General features: G+C 38.1%; 1 long non-coding RNA gene across 1 annotated transcript in view; it reads left to right on the forward strand.

The window, feature by feature from the left end:
• LOC144581761 (uncharacterized) overlaps positions 1-24,210 on the forward strand; it is a 55,251-nt gene that overhangs the window by 23,802 nt on the left and 7,239 nt on the right. The gene's annotated exons all lie outside the window — the stretch shown is intronic.

Consider the following 24,210-nt stretch of genomic DNA (forward strand, 5'->3'; position numbering starts at 1 on the left):
CCATGTGTCTGTCTTTCTACGACAACTGTTGCATTACAGCGGCCGAGTGCAACAGTCCTAATGGGGACTGCATGGCCCTCAAGCCTAAAATATTTACTATTTGACTTGTTATAGAAAAAGTTAGCCAGCCTCTACACTAAAATGTAAAGCTTACAAAGGAAAGTACTTTATTTTGTTCCCTGCTGTATCTCCAGTGCCTGGAAGAATACCTGGCACTTAGTAAAGCTTAACAAACATTTGCTGCAGAAAGGAAAAAAAGAAAGAATGAGTAAGCACCGTCTTGTTCTTTACTGTCTGTGACTCAATCTTTCTCTGTTCTCATTGTCCTTTCTCCATTTTCCATAAACTCTTTCCTTGGATTTGTTTCTTCCATTAAGCTTTTTCTCCAAGCTCATCAAATTTTCAATAGGAGGGAAAGACTTAAAAATAGCTAAACAAATTTTGGAAATATGAAGTTTAAGTTAGAGAAATTTTTTCTCTGGCAGTAGGATGAAAATGTGTTCTTTTTTCTTTGCCAGTGTCTGCATCATTGAGTTCATGCTGGAGAGAAAACTGTCAAGAGAGAAATGACATTTCTTTTAATAGTTACTCTTGGCAATTTTGGCTAATAATTTTGGCACTTTTTTTAACACATGAAGTTTGATTTCTAAAAGGTAATCGCCTTTGATATTTTGTTGATTGGCACATTTTATTATTGATATATAATATGCTCACCCATCTTCAGTTTTTGCTCCTGTGACTTTATCCAAAAACTAAACTCTACTGGCACATGCAGTTCTCTTGATTTCACAACTTACCCATGCTAGAGATACTTCCCATGCTAACTTTGATCTTTTGCAGATGTGAAACAAAACCCTGTACCAGATAAGTGAACTTTCAATGTTCTTACTTAAAACAAAAGAAAATAAATGAAAATCTCAACTGGATCTGATTATTCCTAGGTGACTAAAAATTCTGGGAACCTGTGGAGACTGGAATGTACTGGCAACAGAGAGGCTAGGTTATCTCCTGGAATCTTGGATTATGTTTTTAAAATAGGAGGTTAAAGCTCTAGTGTGTCCAAAAATAATCTCAAGTGTGGTTATTATTGCTCCCTTTGAGGAAAATTCAAAATTGCATAATATCAGATAAAAATAAAAACATGTGGCTCTGAATATACAGTTATTCATGTGCTATGAGTTGACGCATCAAATCTGTCAGAGATGTCCTCACAAGGTCATTTCTGTGATTTGGTTTCAATGCCAAGAGAACTTCATGGTACCTAGGTCAATGTGATTTGATGCTGCCGTATCATGAGAAGTGAAGTGGATACTTGATGCTTCTCTCTGTCTCTAGTTCTGACTTCATTTCTTTCACTGAATTCTGAGGTTTACTCCTAACAGGTCACCAGTTCACATTCAACCTACAACCTCACTGATAGAGCGCCATAGCTCTGTAGTTATAATTTACTTGGGTCTTATAATTAGTGATGATGGCAGAGAAGAGATTCTGATGATGATATTTATTTCTAAATGTCTAAACAAATTTCTTAGTCTACTTCAAAATGCAGTAAATGTAAATAATAAAAGTGTTATCTTTACTAATAACGGCAGCCCTAAATGCCATTGATTTATCTTAGTTTTCTAATTACTGAGCTAGTAAAGACAACTAAGATACTGGAGAGTTAAAAGATCAATCCCACGCCACATAATGGAAAGGGTTAATTTTTACAGTTGTTTTTGTTTTGTTTTTGAGTTCCAATACATTCTTTATGCTTATTTTGCATAAATTTTTGTATAGTATACAAAATAAACTAAGTTTACTAAATCTTCTAACTTTATTAAATATATTCATTATTTTTTAGTGAAATGGAATCTGCATTTTACATGACAGCATGATACCACTGAAACAAATCAGTTCCTTGGAATCAGGAAGTCCTGAAAAATGGTTCTATTTTTTTATGTTAAACAGGTCACGCAACTTCTCTGAGACTTGGTCTCCTCATTAGTAAGAGGAGAGGATTGGGTTGAGGAATCTCTTTTCTCTTCCAGCATTAATTGTCTCACACTCTATTTTAGGCTTCTGGAGTGTGTGTATGGAAAAAAATTCACATGCTGAAATCCAGGTATGAATTCCTACTTCTCTTTTTTGGTGTTTACTTTCAACATTTCCTTCCAAAGAAGGATAAAATTACATTTATTTCGCTTCTTCATCTTTTGTTATCCCAAAGGCACACCCAACCATGGGGTCAGTGAGAAAATGTTCAAACATTTGTAAATAATCAATTTTCCTAATGTGAAGGCCAACTCAGCAGAATCCTAAACAGGGCAAGGCAAAGAAAACAGTCCAACTTTTAAGAGATCCAAATTCAGATGCTTTGTTAACTTTATCTTCTTTATTTCTTTCTTCTACAGCAATATTTTCAATGTTAAAATGTACAGCAATGTTACAGAAAAAAAGTGGAGAAAGATAATGCAGCTATCTCATTGACATATAAATCTCAGCATAATGATTTAAATACTGTGACTTTATATCAGGCTGATCACCAGGAAAGGTGATCAGGCCACTTGACCCAATATCAGACTGCACAAACTACAAAGGATAACCTGGTGTATTGGTTCTCAAACTAAGCCTAACTGAAAAAAAAAATGAATTGTGTCCATGAGCTAGAACACACAGGCTATGAATTAAATGAAGGTGGGGACCCAGAGAGGTAACCTGAATTTCAGAATACATCTTCTGAGAGTATTTCCTGCCCTGGAATGAACTTGAACTTTAGTTTGTATATCTTTGCAGTTTTATGGGGATGGAAAACAAAGGCTAGGGCTTGCCTAGTTTGGGAAACTTAATAAAAGACACACCCTCTATAAAGTTAAGACACTAGTGTAAGGGTGAACTACAAATAAACATCCATGTCCTGCACATTGCCCCTCTCTAGATATTTCAAGGAAAACTGCCTGTATTAAACCTTGGTGATAAGCAGAGTTGAGAAAAAAATTCCCTGAGAATGTTTAACCATAAACTAGCTCTCGTATGTATTTGAAGACGGAATTCCCATTACCTGTGATGGCTTGAAAAATCTTAAGCCAAGAGTTAGTTTCAAGTGATCTTAGGCTGATAATGTAAAGACACATGACAGAAACAAATTGAAATCCTTTCTATGGGAACCCTTCTTTTTCCCAGGTCTTAAAGAGTTTTCATGAACAGAGGCCTCCCAAAATGAGCAGCTCATTGTATACACACACACACACACTCAGGGACACACACAGAATACATGTATTGGTTGAATAGTGGATTCGACACAGCTCACAAAAGAATGCAATAGCTCTAAAGATACTACCCAAAATGAAGTTCAGTGAGTAAAAGGAAAGAATGTAGGAGAGGTTAAGAGACTTGGAGACTAGTATGAAGAGCACTAACATAAATATAATCAGTGTTGCAGAAGACAAGAGACAATAGACAGCAGCAGTTTCTAAAATGATAATGGTTGACCTAGTAAAAGACACCAATCTACAAAATCATGGTGCTTAAAGAAGCCCAAACAGGATGAACAAATCTATAAAACAAATCTATACATAACTATATGATTGTGAAACTTTAGAATACCAAGAAAGAAAATACTAAAAGCAGCTCTAGGGGGGAAAATTGTAAGTTATAAAGGGTACAGAAAAAAATCAGGTGGTAAGTAGGTTGAGGCTATAATAATGGGAGTGTTGAGAAAGGAGTAAGAGAAAAGAGAGATTTAATAGCTTTCATATTTACCAACATCCTACTATGTACCAGGAGGCCTTGATATGTACCAATAATCCTTTGACATGCCTATGATATGTATGTAAGTACTATAGGTACAAAACTAAAACTAAAAGACTAATTTTCATGATCATAAAGCTAGCAGTGGTGAAACTGGGTTTTACATCCATGTCTGTTTGCTGCCAGAGTTTGTGCTTTTGTTTTGTCTTGTTTTTGTTTTATGTAGAAGGAATAAGAGTCGTAAGCAAGCAAATGAAATAAAGAAAGAAATTCATTGTAGCATCTTTTATGAGGCCCTAGCAGTGACTGGGAAGGAGAGAATTCTGAAGTTAACCATGGCCTGGATAAACTTAACAAAAGCACAGAGGATCCTTAGTATGACAGATGTAGCATTGTAAGTTTCTGTCATCTGAGGTTAGCCACAAAGGCAATGACATATATTACTTTATAATGAGGATAGTAAAGCCCATGTTTTTCCTTCATCCCTTAATTCAACAAATGTATACTGAACTCCCAATTGGGTTAAGAACTGCACACTTCCTTTCATAGACAGTGTACTAGGGGACATGGGTCAGTAAATAAGAAATTATAAGATAGATGTTGAATGCTAGGTAGAGGCAAGTAGGGGCACTGTGGAAAACACGTAGAAAGTAGGCAGTTTTGTTGGGGGTGGGAGGTAGGAAGGCATGATCAGAGAAGGCTTGAAGGACAGAGGTGAAAATTAAATGCAATTAGCACAGCTTTGTGTTGCAAGGCTGCTTTGAAGGGATAAGATGGAAGAAAATGGAACCTGTTACCCAGCATCTCTATTTCAACAAGGGCATAGCTTGCTCCCCACTAGCGTTCAAGTAACATCTGGTGGGAAGAGGGTTGGCTTCACAGGAAACTAATTACACGAGATGCCAAGAGTGTCTTAGTGAAGGACCAGTCCCTTAGAAGATTTTCCCAGTTTTAAAGCTTTGGGGATGATGGGCTAGTGGGTTTTCTTAATATGGGGGACATCTACTACTCGGGTAACTGAAATTTTTTTGGTATTTGCAATCTCTCCGCCTTCTAAGGAGTCTGGCCTTTGGGAACAGGAGGAGAGGAGCAATGAAGCAGGCCCCCCGAGGGGAAAGAGGGAGACAGCTGGTAGCAACGTGGCAGGAAAGAGGAGTCTGGAAAAGAGAAATGGTGCAATGTCCAAGAGGAATTTTCAAGTGGTCATCTATGGGATTTGGGTTGTTAACTTTCTTGTCTTTTGCTTCCATAAAATCTTATGTAAATTCCACATTTTTTCATAATATCTCTTTGTGAAGCGGATTAAATATTTTGAGGGAAAAGCAGGTGTTGGGAAGCTCAAAGAGAAGAACAGGGGCAGGAGAAATGGGGATCACCCTCACCCACGACCTGCTGGGTCTCCAGGAGCCCCCAAGCATCTCTTAAGTCACTAAGGATATTTTTTCAAACCGGGAGAAGGTAGTGAAGCTAAAATGACCCTTGAGTTAAAACTGAAAAGGCTGTTTTCTCTAAAATCTCAATGGGACTTCAGGATAGAACTGCTCTCCTGATGCAGTTAATGCATTAATGACATTAATGGCATAACCTAGATGCCAAATGAAGACACAAACTGGAGAGAATCATTCTCACTAGGCATGCACTGTGGAGCAACCTCACTACGGCCCCTTGCACAGCAGGCTATAGCACAGGTTCTGGCAGGAGAGTTGTGCCTGTAGCCTGGGCATGTTGGGACATCCACCTTGGGCATTTGGACTTGCCATTTTTAACCTGGTTTTAAAGGCAGGAAAATATCAGTATGGAGAAGTTAAAGTTGCTCATGGTTACTAAGGAAGGAAATGACACAGCTGAGATTTGAACCCAGGCCACCTAACTGCAGAGTCAGGCTCTTAACCACCATCATAACGTTGTGACTAAGAGGGTAGCTTCTGGAATCGGACACCTGGGCTGATCTCTGGCTGCACCATCATAGTTAACAGACTGCAGGCTCCACTGAAGTATTCCACTGGACAAGGCAAGGAGAATGTTGGCTTTGTTCATCACAGTACACTCAGCAGCTGTTACCTGGTAGGTATTCAGTGAATATTTGTAGAGTAAGTAAAATCAGATGTATCACTGCTTACATAGGGTGACCTCACTAATCTGGACTAGAATTCTCAACTCTGCCCAAGTCAGTAGAATGTACAAGCCAAAGCAGAGGTATTTAAAATTGTTTTTGCTTTGGAAAATGAAACATAATGATCACTAATAGACTTGAGGAAATTAAAGAATCATGACACACCACTTTTATAAACCAGCAAACAGACCCATAGTGGTAAGGGACTCTCCTAAGATCACAGCATCAGTAAAGGCCAGAGGGTGTTAGTGTAGGCAAACTGAGTTGGTGGTGGGCGGGGGGGAGGGTGGGGGGAAAGAGAAAGTTGGAAGTTCAGCTCCAACCAGCTTTTTAAAATGTAAAAATCACAAAACCCAGGAAAACAATTATCCTAATTTCAGCATATATGTGTGGGAATGTGGTGGTTCCATAGTCTTTCTTTGCTTGGGGCCCTGAAAGGTCTGAATTCTGCCCTCACCAGAACCAGGAACTGGACTCAGCCCTGTCTCTGACTGCCTGTTGTCTTCCTGCCTTTTTACCGCACAGAGCTATTGGACCAGGGCCTGACATACCAAGGAAATGCTGAGGAAGGGGTGGGGTAGAGAGAAGGAATGTGGATGACCAGATTCCATCCCATTATTTATTTTTCATGCTCAGGGAGGCCACAGGTGACACAAGGAAGAACTGGATTCATTAATCATATTCACGGCCTTCGTCACATGTCCTTCCTCCCTTTTTCTCTTGCTTCTAACTTCCCTCTTCCTCCCACTTCTGACTGCTACAGACACTTTACCCCGGAATTACAATCATGTTGCAGGATCTTTGTGAACCTGATGATGTGGAGTAAGCCAATGTGATGCATTTTCTGTTGGTAGCTCAGAACCATGGTATTCTGCTGCTTATGAAGTATTTGTCATCTTTCTTTTCCTTCCTTGCTTGCTAATTTACTCCTCTTTTTAGGGGTTGTGAAGGACAGCAGAGAGACATTGAACCTTCATATTTTACTTTAGGGGACCACTGAGGGAGTGTTGTTGGCCCACCCCTACTCAACACTCAGTCCAGCCAGGCCAGCCCAGGAGGAAGTCGTGCAGCCGCCAATGTGCCCTGAATCACTGTTGACTTTTCCGTAAGCTTTGTTGACAGAATTCATGATCATAGATAAATGGTACAACTCCTGGAACCAGTTTTTGTTGGGCTTGAAATGCATACAATTTGGGGGCCCTCTTTAAGAAAAAAAATATATATATATATTAATATAATTTTGTATTTGAAAATATTAAATGACCACAGGACTTTAGAAGGTCTATAAATCAGATCCCTTAAACTATTGACTTAAACTATGTCAGTTTCAGGGTAAATCCATATCATCTGTGACACACAGTGGGCTCGGGAGCATTTTTGACTTTTGAACTGCCAGGTTTTATTTTGGGACTATAAATAAGCTATGAGGGCAGAGATGACTCTTTCCACTTTTCCAACATTTAGCCACAGCCACTCATGGTAGATAGTATCAGTCCATGAATTATGTTTGTGTCTATCAAAGATTCAGATAGGCAGGGATTGTGCTAGACTTATGGGTTTACTATACTAAAAGGGCTATGAAAATAGTCCATACTGGAAGCAGTAGGGACATAGAGGAAAAAAAGGTCAGTTTTATTTGGGGTGGAGGAAGCATGATGAGAAAAAAAGAGCTTCAAATACAAGTTAAACAATAAATTGAGACTTGCACAAGGAGTGAAGGTGTTGGGGTGGTGTTGAAAGGCATCTCAAGCAGAGAGCACAGGATAAGGTAAAGCATGGAGGTTGAAACCACATAAGGGGATTGTAGGATTGTAAGTAGTTTGGTATGGGTGAGATATGAAGTACAAGAGGAAGAGGGGTAACTACAAGAGGTAAAGCTGAAAGGCAGAAAGATGAGATACTAGAGGGCTTCACAGAAGTTTGAACTTTAGCCTGTGAAACGTGGGGAGCCATTGATAACTTTAAGGCAAGGGAATAATGTAATGTGTATTTTTGTGATATTATTCCAGCCTCAATGTGAAGAACTGACTGGAGATGTAGGCAGCAAGAACTTTAGACCCTATTGCAGTTGTCTCAGGAAAAGGTGGTAAGGGCCTGATCGAATGCTATGATAATGGTGGTAAGCAGGGCCAGGTATTCTGAGATGACAGACACTAAGGTGAAGTTCACAGGGTTTGGTGATTCATGTGTTGAATAAGTGCCAGGGTTAGAAAGATATTAGGGTAATGCTTCCAGTCCTCCTCATGTTGGCAGTTGGGTGGTTGAGTGGTGGTACCGGGCACTCAGTGGAGATCATAGGAGAAGAAGCAGGCTCTGTGGGAAAGGGTCTCATCGGAAAGTGTTGGATCTAAGGTGTCTGAGAATCATTCAAGTGGTAAGGACTAGTGAGTAAATAGATTCAGGGCTGGAGCTGAAAAGATATTTGAAATCAGGTTTGGACATTAATTATCTGTCACTACCCTGTAAGTGGTAGCAACTTAGATCATTGTTAATTGGATTACCCAGGGAGAGCCATCAAAGTAGTGTTGGCAAAGCTAGCAGAAGATAAGAAATAACCAAAATCAGAGCTTAACTGCAGGAGACAGAGACACGAAAAATCAGTCAAAGGGTCAATAGAAGCAGTTTTTTTTGAAAAAAACTAATAAGATAGACCACAAGCTAGACTAATATGGAAGAAAAGAGGGAAGATTCAAATAAACACAATTAGAAACAACAAGAGAGATATTACCACTGACCCCACAGGAATACAAACAACCATCAGAGAATATTAACATCTCTGTGCATATAAACTAGAAAATCTAGCAGATATGGATAAAGCCTTGCACACATACATCCTCCCAAGACTGAACCAGGAAGAAATTGAATCCCTGAAATGACTAATAACAAGTTCTGAAATTGAGGCAGTAATAAATAGCCTCCCAACCAAAATAAGCCCAGGGCTAGAGAAATTCACAGCTGAATTCTACCAGATGTTCAAAGAAGAGCTGTTACCATTTTTACTGAAACTATTTCAAAAAATTAAGGAGGAGAGACTCCTCCCTAATTCATTGTATGAGGCCAGCATCATCCTGATACCAAAACCTGGCAGACACACAACAATAAAATAAAAATTCAAAAATTCAGGCCAGTATCCTTGATGAACATTGATGGAAAAATTTTACACAAAATACCGGCAAACCAAATTCAGCAGTACATCAAAAAGCTTATCCACCAGAATCAAGTAGGCTTTATTCCTGGGATGCAGGTTTGCTTCAACATATGCAAATCAATAAATGTGATTCATCACATAAACAGAACTAATGACAAAAACTATATGATTATCTCAATAGATGCAGAAAAGGCTTTTGATAGAATTCACCATCCTTTCATTTAAAAAAAAACTCAATAAACTAGGTATTGAAAGAACATACCTCAAAATGATAAGAGCTGTGTATGACAAACCCACAATCAACATCATACTGAGTAGGCAAAACCTGGAAGCATTTTCCTTAAAAACTGGCAGAAGACAAGGATGCCCTCTCTCACCACTCCTGTTCAACACAGTAATAGAAGTCCCGGCCAGGACGATCATGCAAGAGAACAAAACAAAGCACATCCAGATATCAAGAGAGGAAGTTAAACTATCCCTGTTTGCAGACAACAGGTTCCTGTATGTAGAAAATCTCAGTCTCAGCCCAAAATCTTAAATTGATGAACAACTTCAGCAAAGTCTCAGGATACAAAGTCAATGCTCAAAAATAGCTAGCATTCCTATACACCAACAACAGTCAAGCCAAGAGACAAATCATGAACATAATCCCATTCACAAGAGCCACAAAAAGAATAAAATACCTAGGAATACAGCTGACTAAGAAGGTGAATAATCTCGACGAGAACTACAAAACACTGCCCAAATAACTCTGAGATGACACAAACAAATGGAAAAACATTCCATGCTTATAAATATGAAGAATCAATATTGTTAAAATGGGCAAACTGCACAAAGCAATTTATAGATTCAATGCTCTTCCTATTAAACTACCATTGAGATTCTTCACAGAACTAGAAAAAATTATTTTAGAATTTATATGGAACCAAAAAAAGAGTCCACATAGCCAAGGCAATCCTAAACAAAAAGAACAAAGCTGATGGCATCATGCTACTCGACTTCAAACTATACTACAGGGCTACAGTAACCAAAACACCATGGTACAGGTAAAAAAACAGAGATGCATAGACCAATAGAACAGAATAGAGAATTTGGAAATAAAGCCACACACTCTGATCTTTGACAAACGTGACAAAAACAAGCAATGGGGAAAAGAGTCTCTATTCAATAAATGGTGCTGGGATAAAAAGCTAGCCATATGCAGAAGATTAAAACTGGATCCCTTCCTTACACCATATATAAAAATTAAATCAAGATAGATTAAAGACTTAAACATAAAACCTAATAGTATAAAAGCCCTGAAAGACAACCTAGGCAATACATTTTAGGACACAGGGACAGGCAAAGACTTCATGATCAAGAAACCAAAAGCAATTGCAACAAAAGCAAAATTGACAAGTTTGATCTAATGAAGTTATAGAGCTTGTGCAAAGCAAAAGAAACTATCAACAGAGTAAACAGACAATCTACAGAATGGGAGAAAAATTTTGCAAAATATGCATCTGACAAAATCTAATATCCAGCATCTACAAGGAACTTAAACAAATATACAAAAACCAAATAACCCCATTACAAAATTGGCAAAAGACATGAACACATTCCGAAAGAAGACATACATGCAGCCAACAATTATATGAAGAAATGCTCAATATCACTGATCATAAGTGAAATGCAAATCAAAACCACAATATACCATCTCACACTAGTCGGAATGTCTATTACTAAAAAGTCAAAAAATAACAGATGCTAGCGAGGTTATAAAGAAAAAGGAATGCTTATACACTGTTGTGTAAATTCGTTCAGCCATTCTGGAAGACAGTGTAGCAATTTCTCAAAGACCTGAAGAGAGAAATACCTTTCTACCTAGCAATCCTATTACTTGATATATATACCCAAAGGAATAGAAATCATTCTATTATAGAGACACATGTATGTGTATGTTCATTCCAGCAGTATTCACAATAGCAAAGACATGGTACCATTCCTACTGAAACTATTCCAAAAAATTAAGGAGCAACCTAATGCCCATCAATGGGCAGTGGACAACTTAAACACCCATCAATGACAGATTGGATAAAGAAAACACTGTACATATACACCGTGGAATACCATGCAGCCATTAAAAGAAATGAGATCCCGTCCTTGCAAAGGGCAGGTGGAGGCCATTATCCTTAGCAAACTAACACAGGAACAGAAAACCAAACACCACATATTCTCACTTATAAGTGGGAACTAAATGATGAGAATACGTGGACACAGAGAGGGGAACAACGCACACTGGGACCTATCAGAGGGTGGTGGGAGGGAGGAGGGAGAGAATCAGGAAAAATAACTAATGGGTACTAGGCTTAATACCTGGATGATGAAATAATCTGCACAACAAACCCCCATGACACCAGTTTGCCTATGTAACAAACCTGCATTTATACCCCTTGAAATTAAAATAACATTAAAAAAAAAAGGGGGCCGGGCGCGGTGGCTCACGCCTGTAATACCAGCACTTTGGGAGGCCGAGGCAGGTGGATCACGAGGTCAAGGGATCGAGACCATCCTGGTCAACATGGTGAAACCCCGTTTCTACTAAATATACAAAAAATTAGCCGGGCATGGTGGCGTGTGCCTGTAATCCCAGCTACTCAGGAGGCTGAGGCAGGAGAATTGCCTGAACCCAGGAGGCGGAGGTTGCAGTGAGTCGAGATCGCGCCATTGCACTCCAGCCTGGGTAACAAGAGCGAAACTCAAAAAAAAAAAAAAAAAAAGAAAGTAGGGGTTGGAGATGGAGCACTGACACCAAGAACAGGTGAAGGCAATTTCAATATTTGCCCCTTTGCGAGTTTGGGACACCAGCTTTCTGTGTCAAATGGTACAAATGCTCCTGCGCCACTTCCAAAGTGCTCTGTAAGTTTCTTCCATAGCAATTAAATACTGGGCTGCCTCTAGGTTAAGTCCTGCCTCCCTCTTCAGATTTCAGCTCAAATGTAACCTTCTCCATAGAGGACTGGGTGCCCCTGGGACGTGTACTACATTCAGCACATATCACAGTTTATTTTGCTATTTCGTTCACTTTTTTGTCTCCTTCACTACTCTGAAGCTCTACAAAGGCAGGGAGTTGTAGTTCCCATGTCTACCTAGTGCCTGCCTCGTTACACACTCAATCCATCATTTCTGACATAATAACTGTGGATTAAGGGGGTGACTACAGGTGATTGCCCCCAGGCAAAGGAGCTGAATAAGGATCGAAATTCCCCTCAGACAAGTCACTGTTGAGCAACACATATTTAGGCAGAAGCAGACTTTATTATATTATTTGCTGTCTACTTGGAACCCAGTACATAATATGGTTCTGTGATGGCATCAGTGATAAGAAAAGTGATCTTCTTTCCGCCATAGAATTGTCATTTATTAAAGCCAATGTTTGGTAAGTTTGGACATGTAATGTGTGGAGAGTTATGTTTGCTTCCTGTTGGCTTTACAAATAAATGAGAAGTGTCTAATAACCATCCTGGCAACACGTCATTAATTTTTTTTGGCACAGAGGTTAAAAAGCCAGGCTCTGGAGCTAGACTGCCCGGACTTGAATCCTCAATCTTCCACTTACTAATACAAAGGTGAACCCTTGGGAAGGTAAGGTGATAATTCTGCACCTTACTTTCCTTATCTATAAAATGGAGTTTACAGTAGTAACTTTCTTATAGCATAACTGTGGTGATTAAAGACGTTAATATGTAAGAAAAGTCTGACACATGGTAGACACTCCCAATAATTATTAACTATTATTATTACCATCTAGTAATTTTTACAGTAGGAGTGGTTTTCAACAATCAAAACTTAAAATGATACCCAGTATCAGTTTAACATGTCTAACATTGGACTTTCAACTTTCCTTCCTAAATTTATTTCTTATCTTGGCCATTCTCATCTCAGTAAATAGCATGCCATCCATCTAATGGTTCAAATTATAAAAATCTAAAAATCAACAATAATACCTCCATTTCTTCCATGGCCCACGCCAAATAGATTTCCAAGGCCTGCTAAGTCTAGCTCTCAAGTTTCATTAAAATCTGTGTTTGTTCCGTCTCTGATTACTTCTCGTTAACCACACAGTTTGCCTGGACTTCTGCAGGAGCTTCCTAACTGGTCTTCCTGCTTTTCCCTTTGACCTTCTTAAATTTGTTGCCCCAATTTTTAAACTCGTAAATCAAATCAGTTTACTTCCAGCTAGGAAGCCTATGACATCCCAGTGCTTTTAAGACAAAATTCAAATTTTTTATAGCTTACAAAGCATGCCAAGCCACTTAAGAACTGTGGGTTTCCCTACCTTTCAAACTTTTTGTTGCCAAATTTTTCACCATCAACTGCTAGGGCTGTGGCCACATGAGGCTTTCTGTTCCTTGGCCACTGCAAACCCTTTCTTGTCAACAAGACTTGCTGTTCTCTCTGCCTGAAATACTCTTCCTCAACTCCTTACAAGGCTGAGCATATTATCCTTGAGATCTTAGTTAAAATATCAAGTGCTTGGAGAAGGATTTGTTTCCCATTGTTTTTCTAAGATGGTCTTTCCTATTTACTGTCTTTTATCCACTGCTTATTACTTTCCTGGCACTTCTTATTTATTCGTTATTTTTTGTAATCTGTATTTCTTGCTAGAAGCAGCTCCATGAGGGCAGAAACATTATCTACCTTTTCACCACTGTTACCCTTTTGACTAAGAGAGTACCTGGCACAAAATAGAAATGTAATAAATATCTGTTGGAAAAACTAAAAGACTGAATGAACTCTACTGTGGCAAATATTGATTTGGAGATCAAGAAACTGTAACACTCTCAATTTATTCATCTATTCAACAAGCATGTATTATGGAGCTCCTACAAGTCATTCATACATTCTTTAGGTGTTGAAGCATAAAAGGTGAGCAAGTTGTCATGTCTAATATTGACTTTAAATGAAGTGTTATGGAAATGCAGAGGAGGGAGCAACTGATTGCTTAGAGAATGAAATGCTTTAGTGATGTTTGAGTTGCTTCTTTTAAAATTTTTATTTATTTGTTTGTTTGTTTGTTTGTTTGTTTCTTTATTTTTAAGACAGAATCTCTCTCTGTCACCCAGGCTGGAGTGCAGTGGCGTGATCTTGGCTCACTGCAAACTCTGCCTCTTGGGTTCAAGCAACTCTCTCATGCCTCAGCCTCCTGACTAGCTAGGATTACGGGGGTGCATCACAGTGCCAGGCCAACTTTTGTATTTTTGTTAGAGACAGAGCTTCACTCTGTTGGCCAGGCTGGTCTTGAACTTCTGACCTCATGTGATCTACCTGCCTTAGCCTCCTAAAGTGTTGGGATTACAGGCATCAGCCTCTGTGACCGGCCCTTGAGTTGCTTCTTGATGGATGAACAGGGTCACAGACTGGGAAAAGTGAAGGGTATTTTGGACAGAGAGAAGAGCATGCTCAAACATGTAAAGAAGGAAACATAAAGAGTAGGATTGAGGAAATAGATAAGCCGTTTGGAGTAATGGTTCAAACAGGAGCTGGAAAGATAGACTTGAACTTCATAAGGCAGTACTGGGCTTTTTGGGAAGAAAAAGGAAACAAGTTTGAAAATTTAAGTAGTTCAATATTAATAGATCTAAGTTTCAGAAATATAATTATTATAGAAAAAAAGAGGGCCGGGCGTGGTGGCTCACGCCTGTAATCCCAGCACTTTGGGAGGCCGAGGCCGGTGGATCACGAGGTCAAGAGATCAAGACCATCCTGGTCAACATGGTGAAACCCTATCTCTACTAAAAATACAAAAAATTAGCTGGGCATGGTGGCGCGTGCCTGTAATCTCAGCTACTCAGGAGGCTGAGACAGGAGAATTGCCTGAACCCAGGAGGCAGAGGTTGCGGTGAGCCGAGATCGCGCCATTGCATTCCAGCCTGGGTAACAAGAGCAAAAAAAAAAAAAAAAAAAAAAAGAAAGAAAGAAAGAAAGAAAGAAAAAGAAAAAAATAAAATTGGAGGCAGAGAGACATAGATGATGCTATTTTTATTTTTAATTTAAAAAGTAAATTTAGAAGATACAAATGCCGTTTTGTAACATGGGTACATTACATAGCAGTGAGATCTGGGCTTACCCCTCACCCAAATAGTATACAGTGTACCCAGTAAGGAAGCTTTCATCCCTCACCTGTCTCCCACCCTCCTACCCTCCCATCCTTCTGTTTCCAGTGTCTATTATTCCACTCTTTATGTCCTCGTGTACCTATTAGTTAGCTCCCATTTGTGCATGAGAACATACAGTATTTGACTTTCTGTTTCTGTTATTTCACTTAAGATAATGGCCTCCAGTTCCAACTATGTTTCTGCAAAAGACATAATTTCAGTCTTTTTTATGGCCGAGCAGCATTCATACACACACATACATATACACACATATATTTGTATATGTATTTCACATTTTCTTTATCTAATCATCTGCTGATGGACACTGCAGTTGATTCCTTATCTTTGCTATTATGAATAGTGCTGTGATAAACATATAGGTGCTGGTATCATTTTGATACAATGATTTCTTTTCTTTTGGGTTTATACTCCAGCCGTGGCATTGCTTGATAGATTGAATGGTAGCTCTAGTTTTAGTTTTCAAAGAAATCTCCATGCCATTTTCTGTAGACACTGTATTAATTTACATTCCCATCAATAGTGTATAAGCCTTCCCTTTTCTCCACATCCTCACCAACATGTTTTTTGACTTTTTCTTTTTTTTATAGCAAGACTTTTTTTTTCTTTTTCAAAAAAATTGAAATACTTTTCTATATGTACCTGTGTAGAACATTTTATATTTAAAGTTTTAATGCATTTTCTTAGATCAGGGATATTATCCTTTTGTACTTTATCTATCCTCCTTTTAACCTTGTCCTTTTAATGTTTTTTAGCCTCTCTTTTTTTTATTGTACATTAGGTTTTGAGGTATATGTGCAGATCATGGAGAAGTGTTGTGTAGGTACATACATGGCAATGTGGTTTGCTGCCTCCATCCCCCCTGTCACCTCTATCTGGCATTTCTCCCTGTGTTATCCCTCCCCAACCTCCCCATCCCTCTGCTGTCCCTCCTCTGGGCCCCACCCCAGTGTGTGATGCTCCCCTCTCTGTGTCTATGTGTTCTCATTGTTCAACACCTACCTATGAGCAAGAACATGTGGTGTTTGATTTTCTGTTTTGTGTCAGTTTGCTGAGACTGATGGTTTCCAGATTCATCCATGTCCCTACAAATGACACAAACTCATCATTTTTTATGGCTGCATAGTATTCTGTGGTGTATATGTGCCACATTTTCCTTTTTTTTTTTTTGACTTTAATAATAGCCATTCTGACTGGTCTAAGAGGGTATCTCATTGTGGTTTTACTTTGCATTTCTCTGATGATTAGTTGTGTGGAACATTTTTTCATATGCTTGCTGGCCATTTGATGTCTTCTTTTGAAAAATTTCTTTTCAGTTTCTTCCTTTGCCCACTTTTTGACAGGATTATTTGTTTTGTTGTCATTTGAGTTCCTTGTAGATTCTGGGTATTAGTCCTACCTTTGTCAGATGCATAGTTTGCAAATATATTCTCCCATTCTACACACTGTCTGTTAACTCTGTTGATTATTTCTTTTGCTGTGCAGAAGTTTTTTAGTTTAATAGGTTCCATTTGTCTATTTTTGGTTTTGTTGCATTTGCTTTTGAGGTCTTCGTCATGAATTATTTAACTAGGGCAATGTCCAGAAGAGTTTTTCCTACATTTTCTTCCAGTATTTTGATAGTTTCAGGTCTTACATTCAAGTCTTCAACCCATCTTGAGTTAATTTTTTTATATAATGAGACAGGGGTCCAGATGCTATTGTAATAGCTCAGGTAACAGATCATGATGGCCTGGAGTTGAGTAGTAGCGCAAGGAGTAGAGAAAAGTACTTCTGCACTCCATTGGGTGACCATGGGTATTTGATTCTAGCTAGATCTCCATTTCCTTTCTGTAAAATAAGTTTTGACGAGATAATGTCTGTGATTCCTTTCAGCGTGATCTCTTATATGCCTTAGAGTTTTTCTTTTGCTATAAATGTATCTGTCTAGTTTCCCAAACATGGGAAGATATGTCATCTATATCATTCTATCATGCATATATAGACAAGTGTATATAGACTATGGTGCAGAAAGGTTCAAATTCAAATCCCATATTTACTAATTTTTAGTGGCATGATCTTGTCACTTATTTATGCATTCTGTGCCTCAGTTGCTTCATCTGTAAAATAAGGGTACTTTTTGAGTACTAACCTCAAAAAGCTAGAAAGATTAAACGAGACAACAGAGATAAATTATTTAGTATAGGGTTTTAACTAGATCCGCAGCTTGGGCTCCAGGCTCAGGTTCTTGGCCTCCCTTCCTCGAAGAATTGATCAGAGCCTTACCCCCATGGTAAGTATTCCAGCTCCAGGCAAGAGTTCACATACCGAGAGAGTGAGCAGCAATGCAGTTTATTGACCAAGTGAAGATAAAACTTCCACAGCCTGGAAGGAGACCCGAGTGGGTTGCCGTTGCTGGCCAGGGCTGCCTGGGCTTATAACTCCAAGTAATTCTGAGTTGCTGGGTGTTTGTCCCCTATTCCTGTGTGGGGAGAGGGCTTGTGACCATGAGTTACCTAATCTCTCCTCTGGTGTTGTTGAGTGTTTACCCCTAGTCATGTGTGGGGAGGGGGCTTGTGACCATGAGTCACCTAATCTTTCCTTCTGGTGGTGGTTTTCTAGTTTCTATTGAACTTGCAAGCAGTATCGGAATGTGGTTGAACAGCTAACTGATACTTTGAACACAGGCTCCTGATATGGTTGAAGTACCCATGTTGACGTTTTCCCATGCTAGGATTTCCAAAAGGCTCCCCATTGACCCAAAAGGTTTTATTCCCTCACTATCATTGTGATTATCATCATCTCATCATCATCGTTGTTATCACTGTTGTCATCATAATCATCATCACTCTTTCTATCTAGGAGAGTGCTTAACATCTAGAAAATACTTAATACATTCCTGTTGAGTGATTGGATGAATGTGGTAAAAGACAATAACAATTCAGGTAAATTTTGCCAAATAAATCTCTACTTCAGTTTTTCCTTTGATTATCTGAATATGATTTTTGTTAATTACATGAAAATATATAAGCAATGGCTAGGTCTCCAGTGTAAATCACCTTGTCATATTTAGGAAGCTTCATTTGAAATGACATATGTGCTGAAAATTAGAGTAGATCATAAGAACATGTGGATGAATTGCATGGGTTTTTTGACACATTTTCCAATTATTTCTGTTTGTTTTTGGAAATCCACAATGACTAAATTCTTGTAATTTTTTGTCATAAATCTCGCACATCATTTATTGAAAATTTTTACATTATTCTTGAGATTTTACTGTTTGTGTGGGTATAACAGGTTGGCAATTCTCAGATTATAGAGCTGTTTTGTTAGAATGAGTTACTATTGCAGTCAACTCTGGCTTTTCCTGTGTTTCTCTTTTAGAAGTGCACATTATTATATGTCCTGCATTACTACGTTCTCCTTTGTTTTATGTTTCTCCATTTTGGGAGAATTTCAGAATGAGGGTAATAATATAGTGCCACCTAAAATTATCCCCTCCGTTGACAGTGACCTCACCTCTGTCTGCACAACAGGAAAGGAGGAGGGATGTTAACACAGGCCATGTCTGGAGCAACATTGGTTCAGGTCTATACATAAGTCTCTTAAAAGCTTAGAATGGGCTCTATAGTACAGCAACAGTAATGTTTGAAAAAGGCATTATACCAAAGGTAGGATAATTTTGCTGTCTTAAATCTAGCAGATGTGGGTGAAGAAAGCTCTGCAATTAATTCTTTGAAGAAACAACTCAACATTGAAAGGAAAGAGAACCTGTTCTCATTCTGCCTTTTAAAATTCCTCCTGTATTTCATTACATGGCCTGTAGTTTTAGTAGTCTGTGAGTTTTGAGGACTTACCAATGATATTCCTGTTTTAGCTCTAATATTTAAAAAATAATTTTGGTATCTAAGCATTTTTGTGGCATATTTAATTTTAAATATTTTTGAATCAAGATTCAAGACATTTAGCAAAGTCTTGGATTATGTGCAGCAAAATGAACTAAACATTTTGGTTTTTTGAGACTATATGACTTGATCTGCCAAATGAAAATTTGAAAAAACACTTATTCTGTCAACTAGAAAACTGGAAAATAAATGTTCCAAAGAGTGTAACTACATCTCTGGCGCATATTGATGGCTTGGAGGAAGGTCAGGTCATCCTAGTGCTCACTAAGCCATCACCGTCTTCCCAGAAATCAAGGAAGCATGCTGCTGGAGGTCACCCAGCAGCACTGTCTATTCTCTATTCTGTTGAAAGAATTTTAAAGAGGTGGCAGCTGGCAGTGATAGCCTGTGTCTGCGATGGGGAGGATGATGAGATAAAAGGAAGAAGCACAGTGTCAGAGAATGGTGGGCAGTAACGGGGAGCAAAGGAATGCTTTTGGAATATTCTGGTGTTGAGTGATTTACTACAGAGTGTTTTTACCGCCTGCCTTTCCATGTGGAAACATTGGACAGCTTGTGTGTTCTGCTTTCCTCTTGTCCTGCCCTTTCAGAGCTACCTCCCTCAGTGCTGCCAGAACAAACTTCCTACCACACAGGCTAGATTATGCCAACTTCTTATTTAAAATCCTTTAATGGCACCATGGTTGCTCTATAGCAGGGAAAGGCAAACTATAGCCAATGAGCCAAATTTGGTCAAACACTGTTTGGCATGGATAGTGAATTACAAACAAATGTTTTTTACATTTTTAAGTGGTTAGAAAAAAATATATATTCTATTCCATAACTTGTGCAAATTATGTATAATTCCAATTTCAATGTCTGTAAATAAAGTTTTATTGAGCCATGCTCATTCACTTTTATATTGGCCATGGTTGCTTTGCACTATGAAGGCAGCACGGAATTCAGATCCAAGGGTTCTTAAGCCTAAAGTGTTTACAATCTGGCCCTTTACAGAAAATGTTCACTCTGCCCTATGGGGAAAAATCCATTGCTTTCTGATTCTCACTTTGTTATGCAAGACTAACACGGAGCTGCCTGGAATTTTCCAGCACTGTGCTGTTCCCTCTGTCCAGAATGGCCTGCTTCTAGGCTATTCTCACCTCTACCAGTTACCATTCCTCAGCCTCTAAAGACTCTGCCATAAATTCCTCCAGGAATCTGCTGTGAGAATCCTTCCACTCCTTATGCACCAATCTTTCCACACTAAAGTGTGGACTTTTTTCTTTCTTTTTTTTTTTTTCCTTGCTGTGTTCTCATAATACTCTGTGCATAATCCTATCCTTGTTCTTGGCTCTTTACATTGTACCCTCCCTAGAACTGTCAGCTCCCTGGGGACAGAAGTCACCTATTATTTACTAGTGTATTCCTAACATCAAACACTGCATAAGCCAAGTAGGTAATAACTGATGGCTAATGTCAAAGATTCTTTGCTCGGCCAAACTTTAGTCAGGCTTCTGAGTCTTCTGCTAGGTCCATTTGTATGCTTCCTTGTAAAATTCAGTTTCAGCAGAGTCCTGCTAAGTTAGTTTATTAAGAACGCTTATCCTTGGTCATACTTGATACGAGCAGGTTATCTTTCATCATCCCCAAGGTGAGGTCTGATCAAGAATCCCATTTAGTTGATTTAGCCAGCAACCTCTAACTGCTCTTGGCTGTAAATTCCCACTTATCTACGTTGTATTCATGGTTGAACCCATTCTCTCTCCCCAGTGCATGTCCCCACTGCGATGGTCCCTATACCTGTTGCAATAGTCCTGAGTTGCTTTCATGAATATTATTAAATAATTTTTTTAACAGTTATGGTGCTGAAACTCAGATAGGATTAGACTCATCACTGGACCCCCGGGCCTCTCACCCAGGACACTGAATGTGTGCCTTTGCCTTTGTCTTCACTCTTGACTGACTGATTGAGGACTCACTGGTAACTCAGACTTTTGAACCATTGCTACAGACAATCATTCCTTAAAGCTGGCAAGGACAGATATTGATTCTAAAGGTATAATTATGCTTTCTGGAGCTGGGTTAGAGACCCAGGCTTCTTTTGAAAGGCATCTCCTGGGCTGGAAACTCTTCTTCCTGCCTCCTTTTAATGAGTGGGAATCATTCCCCCATTCCCTGGGCTAGAAATCTCTTCTTCCTGGCTTTCTTTTCTTGAGTGGGGATGATTCCCTGACTGTGAGCTAGAAGGTTTTTTCCTGGCTCTCTGTAAGAACTCTCTATTCTGTTTCCTCTGTTCTTTCTATTGGGTCCCAGGGAACTTCTGAAATCCCTCTTCTTGAACCTCTGCTGACGATCTGCTCTGCCAGGTCTATCTGCTCCTTCCAGCCCCTTTCCCTTCCCACCCCAGCTCCTCAGTCACTGGAACTTTAAGTACTCTACCCTCCACTGGGGACTCTCAAGGGATTCAGAGTTCCCTCAAAAGCAAGTACTTAAGGCTGAAAAGAGAATTTTAAAAGAAACTATTTGGAAACTGGGAAAATGAAGAAAATTTAAATTATTCTCCACGAATATTGGTAAAAAGCTTTATCCCTTATTGAGTAGGTAAGCTCAACTTGTGTCATTTTCATCAAAAATACAATTTGGTTAAAAATATGGAGATAACCAGTGAGTTTGTATTACTTTGTTTTAGTGCTTCATGACTAAAATTGTTACATTTTTAAATTGATACATATAAATGTACATATTTATGGAGTGCATGAGATATTTTGATACACACAGACAATGTGTAATGATCAAATTAGAGTAACTGGGACATCCATCACCTCATTTATTATTTGTGTTAAGAACATTCTAGATATTCTCTTATACCCATTTTGAAGTATGCAATAAATTATTAGTACCTATATTCATCCTACTATGGTATTGAACACTAGAATTTATTTCTTCTAACTGTATGTTTGCACTCATTAACCACATGCATTGTACACTTCTTCCCCTTTTCCTTCCCAGCTTCTGGTAATCATCATTTTATTCTCTACCTCCAAAACTTTTTTTAGCTCTTACATTTCAGTGAGAACATGCAATATTTTTCTTTCTGTGCCTGGCTTATTTCATTTAACACGATGTCTTCTAGGCTCATCCATGTTGCTACAAATGAAAGGCTTATTTTCAAAAGCTGAATAATAGTACTCCATTGTGTATATACTACATTGTCTTTATTTAGTCATCTGTTGATGAAAACTTAGGTTGATGTCATTTCTTGGCTACTGTGAATAATGCTGCAATAAACATGGGAGTACAGTTATCTCTTCTATGTACCGATTTCCTTTCTCTTGGATATAGACCCAGCAGTGGAATTGCCTGGATCATATAGTAGTTTCATTTTTCATTTTTTGAGGAAACTCCATACTGTTTTTCATAGTGGCTGTACTAACTTACGGTCCCACCAATAGTATATAAGTGTTCCCCTTTCTCTATACTTTCACCAACATTTGTTTTTTATTTCACAAAAAATGTTTAAAATAAAAATCCATAAGATCTGGTTGCATCTGCCTGTATGTTTACATATGTGTACGTATATATCTAGGTTTGTAGGATATGTATACATGATATTTTTGTATGTCCAATGGCATTACAAAACTAAAATACCCTAATTGGTGTAGTAGTAAGTGAGCACTCAAACAAATTAAGTATTCATAAAACTCTCAGAAAAATAGAAACTTACCCAAATGGTTTTCTGAGTTCATACAAATTGCTTAATTGCCTCAGTGAAAAAAAACAAAAGAGTTGCAAAAAAATTGTGAAAATCTTATCTTGTGTAGTTAATGCTGACTGTGATTGGACAAATTTGTTATAAAGTTTTATAGAATATTAGTTTTAGGAGTACATTGATGCAAAAGTAGATTTTAGTATTCTCTGTTAAAAAGTCAATGGTAGAAACAGAAATAACATTTAATGTTATTATATCTGCTGACCACTCATGTTGATGAAATTTCATGTTCCCTTTGTCAGAGAAATTAAAAATCATCATGAACTTTACCTGCTGAACTTTAATTCTACTGACAAAAACTTCAGTTTTCTTGGATTAAGATTAAACCTTGCCATTGATAACCTAAAATGATAATAACTTGAAGAAAATGTTAAATTGGGGTAATTTATGACTGAAGAGAAATTTCTTACAGTGAATGCAATACACATGTTTTATTGAAATATTTGTGCAATAAGTATCAATGTCTTCATGTTAACAAAAACATTTATTTTATACTTACAGCCAAAATTTACTCTTTCTCAGAACTCCTCCCTGTACCCCACACCTTTTTTTATTTGGGGATGACTATTTTTAATTTTTTTAGTTATTTTAATGATGCATGATAGATGCACATAGTTTGGGGGTACATTCAAATAATTTGTAAAGATTAAATCAGTGTACTTTGGGTATTAATCACCTTAAATATTTGGCATTTCTTTTGGCTGGAAACATTCAAATTATTCTCTCCAGCTTTTGAAATATACAATAGATTATTGTAAATATAGTCACCCTATTGATCTACCTAACACTATGCCTTATTTCACTTATCAAATTGTATATTTATATTAGTTATTTCTAAATGTGCTTTGTTTTAAGAATAATTCTTAAATTGTTTCATTGCTTTGGTTTGGAAGTTTGTCCCCTCCAAAATTCATGTTGAAACTTAATCCCCAATGTAACAATATTAAGAGGTGGAGCCTTTAGGAAGTTATTAGATCATGAGGATTCACCCTCATTGATGGGATTAGTGTCTTATAAGAAGGCTTGAGGAGGGGAGTTCAACTCTTCCATTCCTTCTGCCATGTGTGGATGCAGCTAGAGGTGCCATACTGGAAGCAGAGAGCAGTTCTTATGAGATACCAAGTCTCCCAGTGCCTTAATCTTGGACTCCAGCTCCAGAACTCAAACTCACAAAATATATTTCTGTTCTTTGTAGAGAATCCAGTCTCAGGTATTGTGTTATAGCAGCAGGAACAGACTAAAACAATTCTATAGCAGGGTAGTAATAAAATAAAAACATGTTACAAATTCATGTAAGACATATTTTTGAGAAAAAAAATTTATTCATACTATAAAAAGTGAAAGCTAAATGTATTATTTGTTTGCAACTTCTTCAGAAAAAGTATCTATAGAATCTGTTCATACCGCTGTTTTTTTCTAATGACTTCATTTTA

Source organism: Callithrix jacchus, chromosome 3 (genome assembly GCF_049354715.1).
Source record: "Callithrix jacchus isolate 240 chromosome 3, calJac240_pri, whole genome shotgun sequence".
NCBI lineage: Eukaryota > Metazoa > Chordata > Mammalia > Primates > Cebidae > Callithrix > Callithrix jacchus.